Raw genomic sequence first — 5,260 nt, 5'->3', positions numbered from 1 at the left:
GTAAATTATATCATTCACTACTTGATCATTTTTATTTCGGTTTGGAGAGACCCCCATGTCTGCTGCTATATGTCTCTCCAAACTGATATAAAAATATCAATGGAGCAGCCAGCTAGTGGCATAGTGTGGCATCCTGCTGATCAGTCAAACTACTGTAGACCATTTTGAGAGATAGCTAAGTGTGGTTACAGCGATGCAAGTCGTTGGTTGCACCTGCCGGCACCCAAAGAAGCTGTTGGGTAAAATAGCATTTGTATGGTTCAAGGTGGACTCCATAGAGGTCCCTCAATAAGCGATTAAAAATTGGGCCTGATTGGCCATTGAATTCATGATATATATATATATATATATCCTAGCCAATTATAGTTAAACGTTATGGAATATAAAAAAGCAGTTTGACACTCCATCTGGCAGATACAGTAATTAGTCTCATGAATTTGTCTCAGGGAAGGAAGTAAGGAACCTCACCAGGGAACAAGAACAAATGTATACATGACCAACACTGGACTGTTTAAGTAATGCATTATTAAATGGTATTTGAAGGAGGATTTGCTATTAGATTGACGTAAATGGGACATCATATCATCATCATACTTTGGCAGAATACCAATTTGGTCTATAGCATCAAATACTTCCTGTGGCCAGTCCAGAGGGCCTGTGCACTATGAAGACAACATTTTAGCAATGGGCATTTATATACTGTATAGTTCAGCAACTATATAAAAACTTTTTTGCATGCGTTTTGCTTCACCCCATTTTCTTATCTATGGAAGCCATATCTCACTGCCTGTTGTCAGGGGAGCTTCTTTACACAGTACATGTTTTCACCGACAAGTACACATCCTTTGTAAGATAGTTAGATCTTAGCTGAAGTAGTTGTGATTGTCCCTGTCTTGCTTCCACTTAGATGCAATCAGCCGAGGGCTGGCAGAGGAAGGAGTTTTTTCGGCCTACTCATTCTCAGGAATGGCTGGAGTTGATCCATTTCAATAAGTGCTGGAGGCAAAGGAGCCATGCTTCCTCCGGTGCTCTTAGAGGAAATTACCCAGTAGGCTCTGCGTTCTCACACATAAGCTGCCTCTGTAATTACAGGCTTGTGCTGCTGAGGCTGTATCTGCTACAGCTGCTGGGGTCATAGCCTTGCGTCTCTGCAGAGCCAGGTTGTGTAAGCGTAAGACGTGCATACGGATGTGCACATGCATTTACATTCACTGGATCACAAATGGCTACTTGGACAAATAGACACTCTGCTTGCAAGTGTCGATGGATGCAGGCATTTAATGTAGGTGTACAGTACATGGATGAACACACACACACACACACACACACACACACACACCCTGATAAACATACAAGCAGTGAGTGGAAATGTTTACCCAGGACATACATGCATGCCTTTGTCTGACTGATGACTCCTTCGTATGTTCAGACATCTGCCACACACTTAAAACACACACATGGAAACCATTACATTCCTGCTACTGTTCCAGCCAAAGCGCCCATTCAAGAGCCTATGATTATTATCATAGCACTGTATAGCAAGAGTTCCTTATCGTGTTTTTTTCCTTCTGTTTCTCCAAGCATATATCTGACTGGTTCAGAGCCACGTTGGTGGTATATACAGATGGACAGGCTTCGCTACGTTCCAAGTCTTGTAAGAGTAAATTGTGACTGGAATAATAACAAGACAGCGTCTAAATAACAGTGTGGTTTTACATAACAGTGTGGTTTTACGTGGATCTACGATTTCATGTGCCCAGTTTGTGACGTTATATGTTTTCATGTTTGGGCAAAGCTCGTGTCGGTAGATCAATCGCCTTTGAACCACATGGTCCTGGGTTCAAATCCAGGCACCGGCAACTCGGCTTCGGTAACTAAGTTGTGTGATAATTACTGGGAGCTGATGACACTGTAGGTGTTGCGCTCCAGCTCAGCAATTCAACTCCCAGGGTTCTATTGCATAGATATAGACAATAGACATCCTCGTTCTTGGCCCGATCAACAATAAACCACTCTGACCTACTTGCTTATTTATAAAATTTTCACAAATTTCACAAAAACTGTGCTGTCATGGCCTACTGGGCTGGCAGCGTGCACAAGAAATGTGACGCATAGTCGCATACACAATAGAAGTCAGTGGGGGTCAGATAGGCCTGAAACCTTACACAAATTTGAGCACAACATGGTGTCTGTCATGTGTAGGATGAGTGAGTGGTCAGATGACGAGCATGTGCTCGTGTGCGTGCGTGTGCATTGCTGAGAGTTGTCAAAGGCAAAATTATGTTACTGACTGACTGTCTTGAATCTTTCAATCTTTTTTTTTTGTTATCAAATGTTTTTTATTTAAGACAATAAATCACAATAAGACACGTTAACATCAAGAATGATGACATTCATTGTCATTGAGATGACAAAACACATAACACAAAAACAAACAAACAATCCCACCCACCCCTCCCCCCGGGACCAAAGATGCCACAAAATGTCAGTTCTCCTACTACTGTGCAATGGGAACAAAAAATAAATAATGATAATAATAATAATAATGACTAAATCATGCCCTTAACCAAATCTGCAATACCAGACCAAATCTCAATGTTTTCCTCTTTTGAATCTTTCAATCTTGAATGCTGGTAATGTGTGAGTTTATTTGGTTGTGATGAAAGTCAATGTTAAGTGTGGATATCCCAAGATGGGCAATATGTGTTACATCAAGTATAACAACACAGAAACATGTAACAAATATAAACTAAAGATATAAACACACAACACAAAAGATCAGTATCCACACCACCCAAGCCCCTAGCTTGTTGTAATTCAGCTACCTCCTCCTGCTAATAGTGATGCCACGGATGGAAGCAGGAATGAAGGAGAATTTGTACCTGTCACAAGGGCACTTAACCATTAGCCAGATGATAATAGCTTGTATTCAGAGTTCAGACGATGGGACTTTCTGAATGGATGGTTGCAGCTTTGTCAAGCTTTTATCAAATATGTATATACTGATAACAGAAAATGCGATTACTCTTGTCGTTCTGGAATTTAGCCAGCTGCCTTAGACAGAAGATGTGCTGCTGATCGTTCTAATGAATGGACCAGGTATATTTGTTTAGTTAGTTAGTCATTTAGTTCTCCCACTGAGTGAATATAATTTGCTAAATCTCACTGATAGTGATAATCCTGGAATCAAGGAGCACCATGGAGAATGTTTATCTTGACAATCAGTGAGTCAGTCAGTCAGTCAGTCAGTCGCTGCTTTACAGATTATAGAGGGTCTAAGTGGTTAACTAGTCATTCACTAAGTTGGTCAGTTAATTTGTGAATCAGCAAGTCAGTTTCATTGGTCACTATAGGCCAGCATTTCAGTTAGCTAGGTGATGACAATGTAATTGTCATCTAGTTACTATCCACCGTTTCATAGTCAGAGAAGTGATCAATATATTCTGTTGTTTCCCGTTATAGATTTGTGTATTATAGCTCTTGGGCAATGGCAGTTTGACAGCATGGAGCTTCAGAGATGAGTTAAGTTTATGAATGGTGTAGGCTGGCGAATTGTGTGCTTGATTTGAATATTGGATTGTAGTTTTGTTTATGATAAAAAGAAAACGTGTTTATTGTTATGCCGTCTGAAAATAAATGTGTTCCTGCTGTCTTCATCAAGTCTCCTTTGGAAATGGGATTAACCTGATTAAATAAAGTTTAAATGGTGGCTATTGGAATTTAGGAGTAGTGTTTGAGATGCTTGGCCCAGAACGCTGTATACACATATGTACAGTACTGGTTTGGTAAATTGGTACTGACTGAGAGCCTTTGCATATGGAAAGGTTGAATGACGGTTCTTCTATGGATTATATTATATATTATATATAAGTAATATACTGTATATACAGCATAAGCGTGTGTCTTTAATGGTCAATTATTGCATATGTCAAATATACGCTATACAATGTGTGTATGTGTTTTTGTTTTCTTATTTCTCCCCTTTTTTCTGAAGCATAGCCTATATAATAGGCCTTATTATATTATGTCATAAAACATCAAATGGTCATATGGATTTAAAGACATCTAATAAAGACAAAATAAAGTAGAGCCGACTGCCACATCTTTTTTTAATATAAAATAAACAAACACACTAAGGAAAATATATAACATTACCTATAGCTGGAAACTAGCAGCCATAGAGATGTGTCTTGGAATGTTGAGTAAAAGGTGGTTTGCACCCCTCACAGGGAACTTTATGAGCTTGTTAAAATAAAATAAATACTATTTTCTTAGTCTCTGTCTAAGCTTCTTCCTTAATATTTTATGCAGAGTGAGTCTCTTTCTGCCAGTTTTCCTTTAGGTTTTGTGACCGCCACACCTGCAGTCAACCCTGAACAAAGGACAAAGAAGGCGCAACAGTTTACAGTGCACTTTATGGCATGTATGTAACATACCACCACGTTGTCAGAGCGACAACAAAGACAACCACGTCATTAACCCCCGTCATTAACCCCTCCACAACCCTCCATCCACTCCATCCCACCCTCACAATCTTGCTACATTCTCTCCTTTTTGTTACTTGTCACCAACATTGTGTCATTTCCCTTGCACCCTTTGGCGACCCTGCTGTAAACTAACCTTCATTCGTCAGTATATCCATATGGTTTCACGCAGCATCTCAACCTCAAACCTCTCATTAGATTCCATTAGAATCCATTTAAGCCTGACATGCTGTCATTACTGGAAAGCTTTGAGGTGAATTTAATTAGAATGTGTAACTCATGTTCCCATTTGTGGTTCATAAACCGCCACCACAGGGCTCCAGATCAGTTTCTCTTTTTTCTAAGTTTTCTTATTCTTCAAATAAATAAATTAAACTGACAGAACAACTCGGGAAATTCCCAGGGTGGTCTCTGGATCCTAACAGTATACTTTATCATTAATAAACACTTATTGTGTTGCTCATTTCTTCACTCCCTCCATACCTGCTACCCTTCTTCCACCCCTACACCCCTCCCTCCCTCCGTCCTTACCCCGATCTCTCGTCTTACCCCTCCTTCCTGCACTCCAACCCTCCTCAGGCAGAGATGAATCATTAGCAGTTTAGGTTTTTCCACTGAGACTGCCGAACAGTAGGGAGCCCAGTGTCTCGAGCCATAAGTGGAAGTTACCAAATCAACCTGTAGGACTGTTGTTTCTGGGTATCCTTATGCTGGTAAAGCAAGCCAATTCACCACTCCTTGCGGCTTATACAATTGCCATCTGTGTCGCTGGCCCC

Source organism: Protomyctophum bolini (genome assembly GCF_963924005.1).
Source record: "Protomyctophum bolini genome assembly, chromosome: 6".
In the NCBI taxonomy this organism is placed as follows: Eukaryota; Metazoa; Chordata; class Actinopteri; order Myctophiformes; family Myctophidae; genus Protomyctophum; species Protomyctophum bolini.
This window is presented reverse-complemented; position numbering follows the sequence as displayed.